The 14,956-nt window shown below is 42.5% G+C and overlaps 1 protein-coding gene and 1 pseudogene across 2 annotated transcripts in view; one reads left to right on the top strand and one right to left on the bottom strand.

Annotated features, from left to right (window-relative positions):
* The window catches only part of cdca7a (cell division cycle associated 7a), a 238,982-nt gene that overhangs the window by 109,125 nt on the left and 114,901 nt on the right, over nucleotides 1–14,956 (bottom strand). The window lies entirely within an intron of this gene.
* Nucleotides 1–14,956, top strand: part of LOC308330689 (obg-like ATPase 1) — a 43,146-nt pseudogene that overhangs the window by 21,012 nt on the left and 7,178 nt on the right. Inside the window, exons 6-7 of the transcript XR_013966237.1 lie at nucleotides 2,456–2,536; nucleotides 2,883–2,984. The product of XR_013966237.1 is annotated as an obg-like ATPase 1 (transcript). The remainder of the gene's footprint in view (nucleotides 1–2,455; nucleotides 2,537–2,882; nucleotides 2,985–14,956) is intronic.

Here is a 14,956-nt window from a genome sequence, read left to right as displayed (position 1 = left end):
GCTGAGTTTTATTTGTGGAGAGACTATCTGTTTCTGGGAGTATTTCTCAGATACATTTTGTTACAACATGTATATGCACAACATGTGCATCACCGCAGTTGCTATGAATTTAAGAGTGTTGGTCTTATTTTTATAGTAGGCCTACCACAAAATACCATGAGATAAAAAGGTAAACACCATGGAGCTATTTAATTGCTAATTACATACTGAGATTCTGCACTTACTGAGTAATTATCAAGAACTTTGAATTAAGTTCTAATTTCCGTAGCAGCACCTCATTTTCTCACAGCACCCCAGTATCCTTTTATTGGTTTCTGTGTCTGACATATTCCTGCCCAGGAAATGCTTTTTTAATATCCGATCCTACTCTGGTGGTAAATTTGAATTTAAGAAATATTTTCTCAGGGGGTGGAGGCGACCTATTTGACATGTCATTATTTGTTATATATTTTGTATATACTGTATGTATATGCATTATATACACACACAGATTGTACCATTGATGAAGTTGATACCAGTGAAACGTTTGTTTAATTGACCAAGTTAAACTAAGTTTTTGATAATATTGGTAAGCGATGGAAATCCATATTTGGAGGGTGAAATCTGGCCCATTGGCTAGCTCTTCTCTAAGGGGACATTAACACCCAGGAACAAATCCACATCAAGTTATACTTTTCCTTTTTTTCCCTCCTGCAGCCACTCTGGGTGGTTTCTGCAGAACTTTCAAAGAGTTCATTACTAGCAGACAAATGCAAGCAGCTTAGAATAATTAAAATGCATTGCTTTTACCAAGTAAGATGAAAAATGAAACATAGCATGTTGTTGAGCGGGGAATTCCAGTATTGTTCCAGTGAATTTTAAATGAAGTTCAGTACATCACACCACACATGTGTTCCCAACATTACGTCTGTACAAGGCATTGTGTTTTGTAACCTGCTAATGACAGGGTTAAAGCCCAACATGAGTTTGTGGCTGCAGCTATATGGATCTTGTCCATTCAGAGCACAGTGAGCCAGTGTGAATGAGCCTCAACTCTATAGGCTTAATCCATGTTTTCAGGCAGCTCACAGTATATATATAATATACTGTATATATTGTTATAACAATTCAAATCCATGTTGCTAGCACCGTTTGTACAAAGGCAATATTTCATTGTTGTCGTCATCGTTCCCCCCCCACCCCCCCCCCCCCCCCCACTCTCCCCGGCAAAAAATCCCATTCCTTACCAAACAATAATAAGAAGCGAGCCCACCAGCGGCGTTTCATGGTGGCAGGCGTATGCGTTTGACCCCTGTGGGACCTATATGCCTTTTATTAACACCTGCCTGTTAGAGGGAGCGCTGCACGGCGGCTGCGAGCTGATGAGGGAAACCTGGAGCGGGGTTCAGCCTGTGTCACTGGCCGTTTGCTGTTTCCATTTCACAGATGATTAATCTCTCTGTGAGGACTTGGGCCGGCGCAGGCGGAGTGCGCGCCGCTCTTCCTGCGCCGTCCCCCGCTGGCTGCACTCTGGCTGCCTGACTAAAAGGCCTTTAGAATTCCTGCGGAGAAAGATGTGCAGAGAGTGAATGCAGCTGGCTGGGGGTCAGTGTGTGGAGCTTTTTCTGCCATTGTGTAATTGAGGCGCTGGCAGGATTTTTCCCCCTTTTTTTCTCTTCTCTTTCCCCTCAGTTCTTTCAAAAGGGAGTGTGATTGTGAAGTGCTGCAAGGGTTTGGGGAGGAAAGAGGTGGTATAGGGGGAGTGTAGCAAGGGGGTGGGGGAGTATTTTTTATGAAGGGGGAGGTTAAGTTGATGTGAACAAAAAAAGAATGTGTTCCGCTAATTTCTGTGGGGCTGGATCAACAATAATAGGCTCAATTTCTTTATTACACATTTTTATAACCTCCTCCCTCCCATTTTCCCCATCCGATTCCACTTCTCAGATCTTGTCGAGACCCAGTCCTGCCCGCAGCCTCCATCCACCACCTCGGTAATGAATTTAGCAAACATACGTGGAAATACCAAATATTTGCTCCAGAAGAAACATGCATAATTAGCACTTTACAAGTGCATATTCATTATGACTGCATACAGCAGAGCGCCTGAGGAAGAGCTAATAATTTACACATAACTAACCAACTTGCAATTAGTTCCCTGCTCTTTTTCCAATTTTGCCCTCTTGCTATCCTATTCATCAGACAGTCCCTATGGAATATCAGTGTACATAACAATGAGTCTAAGTGAAGCTCCCCAGAAGGCATTTAGTCATGATTTAAAGGAGGGAAGGGGCCTGTGTGCACATGCCATCCCTGTCAAAGCCGGACCTCTCCTGTTTGAATACGAGCGCAGCCATTGTTCATTTTGGCATCAGGATGCCATGCATTTAGGAAATAATTACCCCATACCCTGCTGAGTTTATATTCTTTTTCATCTCCTTTAATGGCTTCTTGTTCATTCTCTTTTAATCCCAAACAGGACGTAATGTGCAAAATCAAGAGCTGGGTTTTGGATGAAAAGAAACACGTCCGCTACTATCACGATTGGAACGACAAGGAGGTAAGCCTTTGATGTTACACTCAAATTTGTTAATGTGATTTATCGTGGTAATCTTTTCATCTGGCTTGAAAGTCCAGCTGCTGTATTTTTAAGGGTGTTCTATGCAAATACAAAGTTAACATGCATGCTGTCTCTTTTTGTGGTGTTTTGATTTTAGTTTTTCTTTTATCAAACTAATGACATGTGTCCATGCTGATCTTGATCTAGACTCTAGAGGCTTTATAGATGCTCCCTGCAGAGCACCAGACCCTAATTTGATTTGTCCTCGCGTATCTCCCTGTGCATGGTCCTCAAAGGCTACTTTGGAAAGTTTGGGTCCCAAGTATTTGCCTTCTCTCTGTCACAGATCGAAGTATTGAACAAATACTTATTTTTGACGTCCAAACCAATGATGTATGTACCTCGTTAACCTCTCGGAGAGAGACTACATCAGGAGAAAGAACAAATGGTAAGGGTTTAGGAGAAGGGATTCAGACAAATCACTGCCCCTTCACATGTTCTACAGATCCCCCAAGCCTTCCTTTGATTTATTTTTGTAGTGATTCTAATCCACTAAACTTTTGACATAATATTTCTGAAAGCGTGTGTGCCTGCGTGTGGATGAGTGGGTGTGCGTGCGGTGCGCTGTGCGTGTGTTGTAGTAGGCTACAAGGATATGGAAAATGTATGTCCAAGTTAGAGTGGTGTACTGACTCCTGTCTCCTGCTGGCTAAATGTTTGTGTCTTTGTGAGAGGATCTGCCTGGAGGTGGCACTAAGCAATATCCTAACACAACATCCAGCCTTGCAAACACTAGCCAGCCCCCGAACTCTGCACTTCATTAAGCACTTCTTAGCATATGGTCTCCATTTTCCATCAACAACAAAAAAAATCTCATTTCCATATGAAATCAAAGAGGATGAAGGCTTTAAATGACAAAATAGACAAATAAATAAATAAACACTTAGACCCAAAGCCAGAAAAGTAATTAATATCATATGAGGAAGGCCTATAAATCACAAGGATAGTGGTCTTTAAATATTGTGATGTTTAAAATTGCTTTACTTATTTGGTTTGGTCTGAAGACAACTCTGCCTTCAAACGTTGGCCCAGAGGCTGAGAATATTAACAGCATGCTTTACAGGCTACACTGTCCGCTCCAGACAGAATCCACATAGATTCCAAAAGCAACTGAGTCTTTATGTCACCGTGAATCATTAAAATGTGCTTATTCCCGTATATGATTTACTGTCCAATGCTTGTATGCAGAGATGGGGATGTTTTTCCAGGGGCACACTTATTCATAAGCGCTAAACTTGGTCACTAATGACATTGCATGCTCCAAATGATACTTATCCCCCGCCCTCCAGATCTGTGGCATTATGTTGTACATGAATGTACTGTAGCAGCTGTTTAGCATGAGTAATGCTCTGATCTGGCCAAAGTCAGAGCAAATCTAGAAGATGGGTGTGTGAGGAATCCATTATGGCATGTGAAAGGCATATTTATCTACACTATACAGCTAAATAACAATTGTCGATTGTTGTCACACTTTTCCAATTGCCCTCTTAAGGTTTCCGATGTCAAACAGTTCTTCCAGCATTTGTTTTTCGACAATTTACTCGGCAGCATTGTATTAAAAAGGCAGTTGTTTACCTTTGACTGGTAAAATGTTCCTGGCATGAAAGTATGACTGTCAAACCGAGAGGGGGGAGAAATATCTCAAGAAGAGAACTCGACTCATAAATCAAATGATTCATGACATGTGGAGCATCAGTCATCAGCAGGAAGTTATTTTCTTCTTTTGCATGTTTTTTTCTTCTTCCTTTTTCAGCTGTACAGAATGCAATAAATCGCGAGAGTGTTTTAAACAGTAGTGCCCAGGTGCCCTGAGGGCCCTGTGTCAAACAATGCTGACATCAAAGTGCTGACGTTTGACAAGTGATGAGTCACTTCCCTTGTCCAGAGAGGAGCTCACACCTGTATGGAGATGATTACAGGTAGATCTGACTGCCCCTAATTGTACAATAAATGCTGCTCTCAGCCCTAATGGCAGCTAGTCTGCAGCAGAGACGCCAGACTGCCATTTTGCTGTCGCCATGCTCCCGTGTTTTTCCTCCGGCACAGTTGAGATGATGATATGGTTAAGGGCTATTCAAAGCAAACAGCAAGACAAATTGCAATCTCAGCTTTTAATGTGCAGAGGGAACAAAGACGGTGCCTAGAAGTGAGGCAAGTGCGGCAGTTTCATCTGTATCGTTGAGTATACTTGCCCGGGTTGTTTTGCGATGTATTTTTCACAGTACAGTCCTGTATAGTTGCAATGCCTTGCACATCATATTAGCACTTTCAGGCTGGCCATTCATTGCTTCCAACGTAACCACATGAACTCTAGCATACCTATTTGCATAATAGCTGAAAATTCAGCAAAAGTAGCAGATATACAAATTCATCAATATATTTTGTACGTTTGGGTAGGCACAAGATTTCGGTTTTGGGTCTCAAGCTGAAAGGGATTGAGACTCCCTGATCTAACCATATCAGGCACAGTTGATATCAGGAGCCTTATCAGACTTACTGAAGTTTCAAAACAAAATAATGTCCATTGTGTGTACCCTCTTGTTTAGAGTGCAGGCGCCACTACATACCAAGTTGACCTCGTTTAAACAAGAATGTATTGGGGTTTAGCAAGCCATCATTAATGGAGGGATCAGAGAAGGACCAGGGCCCCCTTTCATCCCCAGGTTCACTGCTGGAGACAGTACATCATTTACTGTTGAGAGGAGCACATGGCTCCAATCCTATATACAGTGCCGTGTACGTGTATGAGAATGCGTCCATGTGCATGTTTGAAGTCTGCGTCGGAGGCGACTCCATGCTCATTTGGATGCTGGCGTAATTGCGGTGTGGAGATCAAAGGCATGCTGGCCGAGTGATGTTCCAGAGGAGACTTTACCGCACGGCCCTCTCCTCTGTGCAGAGGAGGCCGCCTGCTGCTCACTGCTCCCCTCTGCCCCTCCAGCCATGCGCTGCCCCCCCTGCACATCCCCGCTCGTAAAAAATGATTAAGGCCGCGTTTGTCATGTGTTTATGACTGAGAGGCATTGCGTGATAGGGAATGGCATCTACAAGAGTCTATCAAGAGGCTTTCTCCTCTCTCTCTCTCTCTCTCTCTCTCACTCTCTCGGCGTCAGTTGGCTGCCTTGAAGACTTTTGTCTGTGCCGCATAGTTGGTGTGTGAGTTTGGGAGAGGATCATTACGCCACCACTGATGATGATGTGATGGATGTTGTCCGCCTTGTATTAGCGTGTTTTCACTTGTCAGGGGGGCAATGAGTAATCTTACAAGCTCATGTCCTCTGTCTTTATAAACCTTTTAATATGTTTGATCAGATGTGATATCAAATCAAACTATGTATGATTCCTGCCCATCCTCACCAGAGAACTAAGAGCGGTCATGTTTTGTAAATGCAACAGACATGCCAGAGAATCATCCTGATTCGCAGGGAAGTTGTTTTTCCCCATTCCTTTGATAATGTGCTTTAAAAGTAAATTGGAGCCTCTTAAGTAGGTGTGTTGACCTTTAAGGAAACCGGTAAGCGTGACCTGTCTATGAGTGCCTCTGCCAGTCTCTTCTTCCAGTGAGTGTATACGAACACCTGGCTGGATGCCGTGTGTGTGTGTGTGTGTGTGTGTGTGTGTGTGTGTGTGTGTGTGTGTGTGTGTGTGTGTGTGTGTGTGTGTGTGTGTGTGTGTGTGTGTGTGTGTGTGTGTGTGTGTGTGTGTGTGTGTGTGTGTGTGTGTGTGTGTGTGTGTGTGTGTGTGTGTGTGTGTGTGTGTGTGTGTGTGTGTGTGTGTGTGTGGGGCAATACATCTATGCCTCGAATGTGAAATCACTCCTTAAAATGACATACTTCTCAATAGATATTTGTTATTTGCATCTTGTCTTGTCTTTACATTTAAGCTCAGGCTGAATGCTTACAAGATTCCTAGAACTAATTACAGATCACAGTTACTTTCCCAGCCAGTGCTAAGATTATTATTTTTTTCTGTGAACGCTTCTGAGAAAAACTGTCGTAAAATTTTCACCCTCAATTAATCCCACTAAATGTGTCTGGGATGGGCTAATTTGGGAAGATCTCCTGCCACATTTGTTTCCCATTGACTCTCACAGAGCTCTATGATGTTATGTGTTTGCTGGCAATTCTACAAGACAGCACTGTTAGCACTTGGTTTGAGTACATCTCGTTGTATCTCCAAATACCACCATAATAACTGATGTTAAAATACAGGAGCATATACCTGCCATTTTTGTTCCATTCCTAAGCCAATAATGCTGCTGCTCTGACAAAACTATGTCAAATCACTAATCGGCACAACTGATGATATATTTAATATTCTTCTCCACATTAATGAGTAGATTTGCTCGGCTTCAATAGGTACTTCTATTTTACCTTTAGTTTTTTCTTTTGATAAATGTATTAATAAATGATGATATTTATTTTCTTTCATGTTTGATCATTTGGATAAATGTCCAGGCCAGTAGACAGTAGAGGGACAGTAGACCCACTGCAGGGGAATGCCCCTTCAGGGACGACCCACTGCGGGGGTAGACTATAATGCTTCGCTGGGAACCCTTTCATGAAAGCATTCGCTGCAGCTCTCTCCTGCTACTCCAAACCATAATTCCCATAAACAGAACTGAAACTTTATTGAGTTTAAAACCACTGGCTCCATGCAAGTTCTTTAGGAACTGCCGTCTAGGGAGTCACGGTTCGCTTTTCAAAGCCATATGGGAGATATACAATCGCCTGCTCCTCGTCCACTCTCGTCTTGTGCAGTGTGGGATCCTGAGAAACACTTTCCCATGGAAAGACATGCATCCTGCTGCCCACAGCCCGTCCTAATGGAAGCCTTTAGCTAGATGTTCAGCAAGCGAGAACAACAGGAGAGGCTGTATAGTAAAACGGAACCAGATGTCGCTAATAAAGTCCTGTTGGATCACTAGTCTCGTTATTGACTGTCCCCCAGTCCAGGTAATGAAAGGATGCTGTTGACATGTCACACGTCATCCTGTCACTATGTGGATTTGGAGGGGATGTGACACAGCCTTGATGGCTTTGCTGTGTCCTGACCCTGACTTAGGAGTGTCACAGCCTCACAGGCCTTTTTTTAAAATCATAAATAACAAAGCAGTAGCTTTTTGTTGCTATAGTAGCCTATAATGATCCTGCAAGATAGCAAGATAGCAGCTCCCCCAAATACAAATCCAACAATAACAACGTTATCAAAAGTTCAAAACAAAACAATACTCATTTGAAACAGGTTGATGACTACAAGTATTTGAGTTCATATACTGTATATATCTTGCCAAAAGGACTTTAAAACTAGGAAGGGTATGGCCCTGGTCAGCCTGCAATGACATTCATAAGATCTGGTCATCCCAGCTTAGTAAGTAAAACATATTTAGGACGACCGCCGACCAGATTCTACTCTATGGCTCCGAGATAAGGACACTTACAAAGAAATTAGAGAAACAGCTGGATGGCACTTAGACCCGCCTTCTAATGAGAGCGCAAAATATCTCGGTTGGAAGAACCACCCATTGACTCTAATATATGGCTTCCTTCCCCGAATCCCCATGTTTCTTCACTAGTGTGATCCAGAAGAACACCGTTTGCCGGCCACTGCTACAGAGCTGATCATGAGGTCATATCTTCCCTTCTCTGGAATCCTGCCTCAAAGCAGACCAGAGGTAGAAAACTGTCGTTTTCCGATGGGACACATGCATCAGTAAGCAGGAACTGCGGATGGCAATGAAAAATCGGGAAGTCTGATGTGGCATTGTGAAATCCTTCAAATCCATGATCTCGACCGCGGTCGAAAAATGATGATGATCAAGGCCAGTTCCAGGATGCTAATGTTCAACGCATACGTAATGGTAAGAAAAAAAAGGAAAATATAATTGAAATTAAGGATTTTACTGTGTACTGAGACCAATTCATACAGGATCAAACAAAGTCATGGTTTATTGTTTGTCTGTGCATCTTCCAGCAAGTACAAGCTTTTATTTTTTAAAGATGATTTATTGTTCAGCATTTCTGCTTAATTCTGCAGAGACAGGATCAAGGTGTGAAACAGAAGGATTGGGGCCATGGCTGTGGGAAGGATTTAACCTCATTTATACAGGCTATATACGATTTTATCAGGTGAGCATCCAGAACAAAAACAAATATCAGAGTTTCAAGTCTGGCTAATGATACGTTTTGGCTCTGTTGAGTTGGGCTGTTTGCTATCTTTGTGGCCAGGTTGTTATAAAAATTGCGCATGTCACAAGTGTCATGTTGCACGTGTCCTGCAGCCTGCCAGCTCTAATGAGATAAATAAATACATTTAGTTGTGCCTACATACAGCCCCTGAAAGCTTGTCGAATTGTTATGAATGGGTGTAAGGATGCAGGATTGGAGAGGGGGCGGGGGCATGATTGGCTGATGTTACATATGTCCTTGATTACCTTCCTGCTGCTTTTATTCTAATAAGTGACATTCTTTGTACTCCGTTGGACAGCTAGACAGTCTGACACACCATGAGAATAAATATTGCATGTGGTAGACATTAAGCTGTCACCCTGGCAAAAAGGAGAGATGGAGAATTCCATGCGGCATTCTGCTGCGCTACACTTTGCCTGCTCTTGTCACAATTGTCACATCTTGATGACTACCGCCTCTCTATCTCTCTCTCTCCCTCCCTCTCTGTCTCTCTCTCTCTCTTCGCTCTCACTCTGTTTCTCTCTCTCTCACACACACACACACACACACACACACACACACACACACACACACACACACACACACACAACCCTTAACCTTCCTCTCTTCCTCTCTTCCAGTCAACTGCAATGAATGACAGCACGAATACCCCACATAGAGAATTATTTTGGGTGATGTAGCATGTACTTCTGGGGTGCCATTGTCATTCCTGATGATTGTCCACTCTTTCTTTTCCATTTCTTTTAACCTTTTCCTCAACATGAACAATACTTAAACACATTAACCAACAAGGCATTCCAATTTTGGGCAAACTTTAAAAAATATTCAAAATGTTTCCCTTTTTAATTAGTATCCATCCCACTAACAGAATCAGAATTGGGTCGACATGGTGTCTGGTTGCAAGGGCTTACCAGCATTCCACTTGCCTCCACATAATTGGGCCTCCTCATCATATTGGCCACAGACTATTCATTGCCACGGTTCTAGGCTTATTATCCTGCGGCTGCCCTCAATGTCTTCACATATTGTACAACTGTACAATATGTGTATAATATAAATCGCATCATTTGCACTCTTTTGCCTCATCAAACAGTGACACACACCTATGGTAACATCATTCTACAGGCCACAGGTTTCTGTGTTACACCTTTTTTATTATTATTTCCCTTGACCGGTGCTTCTAGTAACAGATCAACAAGCTCATAAAGTGTCATGTGAGCTTGTAGAGCAGCTATTTTATTTTTGTCCTATAGTTGGAGGTATACAGTATATAGGCCTGTCCTTAAGTGGTTAAACTAGGCCCTAGTTGAACCACTTAAGGCCTGTATACTTCCTACTGCCCTAATAACTAGGGCATTATACATAGCCACTATAGGATGATGTGTCCTCTACTGTCGCCATGATGCCAAAAGTGAGAATTATTATGTCCATGTGAATGATTTTAGCTTGTGTCAAGGATTCTGTCTTTGGAAAAGTAGTGGGTGCACCAGAAGACAAAGAAAGTTGTTAAAAAAAGGCCTGCTAGCATGACTTCTTAAGGTGTGTTTGAGAGAGGATGCACTTATTTAAAGCCTCCCATTATGCGTGAAGAGCGAAAGAAGTTCACAATATTGGCAATAGTGTGCGTAGTCTGCGTACGCTCATGCATGTGTTTGCATGTGTGTCTGTTCGTGTACACTGCAGGACACTTGTGAATGTGTGGGTGTCAGCAAATGACTGTGCACGATAATGTGTACCTCTGTTTGTGCTCGTGCGTTGTTCGTTCATTCATGTGTGTGTGTGTGTGTGTGTGTGTGTGTGTGTGTGTGTGTGTGTGTGTGTGTGTGTGTGCTACTGCCTCTGTCTGGAGCAGTGGTTCCCAAACCTTTTAGCTCGAGACCCAAAACAGAAGTTAGACGTTTGCCCGTGACCCAAACTAGTGAAAATAGCTGGTCTACAAGCTCACAACGCGCCGCTTAGCGCTGTGTTGTGAGCTTGTAGATTGTCTATTTTGACTACTTCTTAAACATTTTAATTATGGAATTTATTTATTTCCAAAAATAATGGGACCCATAAAAATCCCCCAAATGGGTCCAGACGCAGTGTTTGGGAATCAGTGATCTAGACTTGAGAGGTGTGTGTGTGTGTGTGTGTGTGTGTGTGTGTGTGTGTGTGTGTGTGTGTGTGTGTGTGTGTGTGTGTGTGTGTGTGTGTGCGTGCGTGCGTGCGTGCGTGCTGCCTCTCTCCGGCATGCAGTGGCCACAGGGAGCATGCAGCGTCTGCACTCAGGTCCTCTCAGGAGCTCACCACTGGGAGGATGAAAAGCGTCCCACAGAGCCCCCGACTTCCCAGCCTCAAAAGCCACCATGAGCTCATACCTCTCATTTCTGTCTCCTTCCACCGAAGGAAGGCAAGAGGAGGAGGGGGTCAGGACACTGTATGCCACAGCAACTAACGGGGACACCCGAGTAACCCCCCCCCCCCACAGGTTTAGTACTTGACGACTTGGTGCCTAGCAATGCCAGCCAGTGGATGCCAAGATAATGAAGTGGCTCCATCACACAGGGCTGAACCCAGTTCAGGTGCTGAGACGGTTATTTTGGCTGCCTGACTGTCCACCTGTGCGGGCGGGTCAGTAATGAATTCGGGAGAGAGGGTGAGGCTGGTAGTGGATTACTCCTTGGGCCTGTCAGCATTCAATTGCATCTGAAAGGAGGTGCTCAGAGTGGAGGCGCTTGGGCTGTTTTGTCCCACAGCTTTTACAGGCTTACCTGGCTAAGTACCGACGATAAAGCCTGCCTGTATGAATACACGACAGTGGCAGGCTCAGGTCATTGGCTCAGGTATCTGCACCTGTACTTCTGGAACTCCCATTGTTTCCTCCTCCGGAGTCGTTTAAGCAGATCAAAGCTCTGTAAAAAAAAAAAGGAAAAAGCCTAGGGTAGCCCCAGGCATGCGGAAACACAGGAATTATTCCCCCTTCAGGATTCCCACACAAAAAAGACAAATAGACAAGCCCCAGAGGGTGGGCCCTGTGGGACGTCTCCATTCAAACCCACTCTGTTGTGGAAGCTCCTTTTGTTTTTGATTGGTTGTCATTATTCCCCCATATATTGTGCTTTTAATTGGACTTGATAAGTGCTGTAGGCGTAAAATCTTACAAGCTGCTCACTAAAGCCATTTTTCTGGTGGTAAAATAAACTGATTCAGTAGTGATTGAAACAGACAAATGCATATAGCTTCAACTCATGACTTTTTAGAATACGCTTAATAATTACTCTTAAATGTGTAGATAATAATGCTTTAAAGGAAATGGCTAATTGTATTAGTTTTGAAATATTCTTTCCTCCCTGAATTGAGACCAGTAAAAAAGCAGCACAAACATGGCTTGTTCCTTCGTCTTGTTTGAGCCTTTTAAGCTGGTGAATGATTAGCAGAAATAATGTCCCTGTCACCCTTAATCACATTAAAACGTGGTTAACATTTAATTTTTCCCACTTGATATGCAAAAATTTCCACTAGATTTGCAGCAAAGGCCATTGGAATTCCATTACAAAAAGAATAAAAATTTCAGGCATCATTTGTTCAGAGAATATGTAGACCAGAAAGTGCTGAATCTTTCTATTAACAGAGTGGTGAGAGATGGCACTTGATGCTGGGACATGGGACATAATGGAAGAGTGACAAGACGTGCATGTGCGTGACTGCGCGTGCACACAGACACACATACGTTTCTGTGTGGATTTTTGGTTACTTGGACATCCTTTTAATGCAAAATACATAAAGCAAACATATTCTTTCTCTATAAATTAGAATATAATAATGTCAGGTAATTTCATAATGCAGATGATACATAATGTATACAAACGCGATATATTCGCTCAAGTTCATACTATACCCACAGTAATACATACACAGTAAAATGTATTTTTGTATCAATAATTTAATTAATTGGACTCTAAATACACACAAATTGACATAGAAGACTTTACTGTGTACTACATTTTTTTAAATAATAATAATGTATTTTATTTCTGGCATCATAGAAGGAAATGAGTTTGTCTCGATCAGATTTTTGGTGGGACACTGGTCAAGCCTCTAATGCCCAAAGAGGAGCATGCTCAATAATGGTTCCAATTCATTATTCAGGAATTCATGCATTGCTAAAATGAATAAATAAATAGATCTGCAGTAGGTTTTACATTTTATGTAATTTTATAGTCCCACTCACAATTTCATACACATAATTGGAAGAGGTATATAAATACAAATTGCAAAGTGGCATGACTAGACAGTAGTGAGGCCTAACTGAATTGGTTTTGGAAGTCATGTTGACGGAGCATCAAAGCTCTTAATTGACAGTGCTTTGTTTCCGGAGTTGAGGGAAGGGGGTGTATCATGTTCCTCTGGCAAGGTGTTTGTCTGGTCCCGTGTCACTCAGTGCAAGGACCTGGAGACCCCCATGCTCATTTACTGCTCACGTTCTCCATCTCGCCTTCGCATTATTAAAATCATTCCTCAGCCTTCTACCAAGAGCCTCTTTGTTACTTGGCTGGCTCGGCTCAGCTCTGTCAAGTCTTCACCAATTACAGTCTCAGGTACAATGGTCTATTCACGGGATCACAGCCCTTGACTGGTGTGGGGAGAGTGATTTGTGAATCATTATTCAGTCGCCTGTAGAGAACGCGATACCTGAGGAATGCAAATAACATGCCACCGAATAGACAGCTATGCTCCTAAAAGTGACAAACTACAGCTGTTATTATCTCAGATTGGATTCCTTTCCCCTCTTGGAGAGCCAGTTATCTCCTCCGCTTTCAAGTTTTCAGTTTTGACTAAATGTATTAGATTTGTCTCTGTTTTTTATTATTATATATTTTTTGTCCTTTTGTGAGATATGAGATTTGGCAAGCAGTGTATTGCAGGCAGCAGCTGTCAAAACTTAGCTCTGCATATATAAGACCAACAGAGTGGGACATTTTAGATTATGATCCTTAATAGTTGTTTACTGAAAAGACAGAAACTCTGTCTTATGAAGCACTTGGTTTACCCCATAGTATTATAATTTGTTGCAGCTTGTGCTGGAAGAGGTACCCGGGCCTGTACAAGTAAAATGACGTTTGCCTAAAGAGTCCCTGTCTAATAGTATATATTGACAATCATTTTCTAGAAGTGCTGTTGTAGGTGATGAAGCCGTGACATTGTTATTGGAGGAGATGTGGTATTGAGGTACCTCCCAGTCTTTGATTTCTTATGGACTTTAAATAGGAAACCAGGATTACAGATAATGACGGGGACTCTTTAGAATCAATCCAGCCTGGGAGCTCTGTCAGGCCTGCCGTGTGAAAATGGATTTGTGCGATGCTGTTCTTTGAGAATGGTCCAATCCCGGCCTGAAAGCGTGTGGGGCTAATCTCATAATTGCCCTGACCCCCTTATATTGTTCTGACTGAGAGTTACCATTAACTGTGAGGATATCTTTGTCTGCAATGTCAGGTGTCCTGCTGGATTGGAAGGGGGGAAAAGTTTAAAGTAAAGAAAAAAAATGAAAAAAAGAAACCTCAAAGGGCTAAAGGAAAGACATTTATAAGTGGGAATATTACACATATTGTGTAATTTTATTTGCACTTCCTTTTGGCCTCATGGTAATTGTCTGGCTGGAGACTAGCTGCCAGAAAAATAAAATCCTGACTGTTTGTTATGGTATCGTTGAGGCTATTTACTGTGCAGAGTAACCTCTATAATGATGAAATCGCGAGCACCATCGATACCGGCTTTTTAGCGCTTATCGATATTTGCAGTGGAGAGAGACGGCAAACAGCGAGTGAGTACACAGAAGCTAACCAATTGATGCAGCAATTGGTTAGGCTGGCCTGGCCAGGTGTTGAACCGGGGACTCGCAGTCATGCATTAGAGCACTGGTTCCCAAACACTGGGTCGGGACCCAAGGTTGGTTCGCTGACCAATTTTTATGGGTCCCTTTTATTTTTTTGTTTCCTACATTCTGTTTTTAATTATTATTATTTCAAAACATTTTCAAAAAACATTCTCCAAAAAGCTAATATTTTCATGAATTAATATCAAAATTACATATTTTGTGTCAGTACTTTCATAAAATCCATAAATTAGAAATCAAATGTTTAAGAAGTAGTGAAACTAGCTGATCTACAAGCTCACAACGCGGCACAAAGCA

Source organism: Protomyctophum bolini (assembly GCF_963924005.1).
Source record: "Protomyctophum bolini genome assembly, chromosome: 16".
NCBI lineage: Eukaryota > Metazoa > Chordata > Actinopteri > Myctophiformes > Myctophidae > Protomyctophum > Protomyctophum bolini.
The sequence above is the reverse complement of the archived record's forward strand: the minus strand, read 5'-3'. Positions and strand labels throughout refer to the sequence as shown.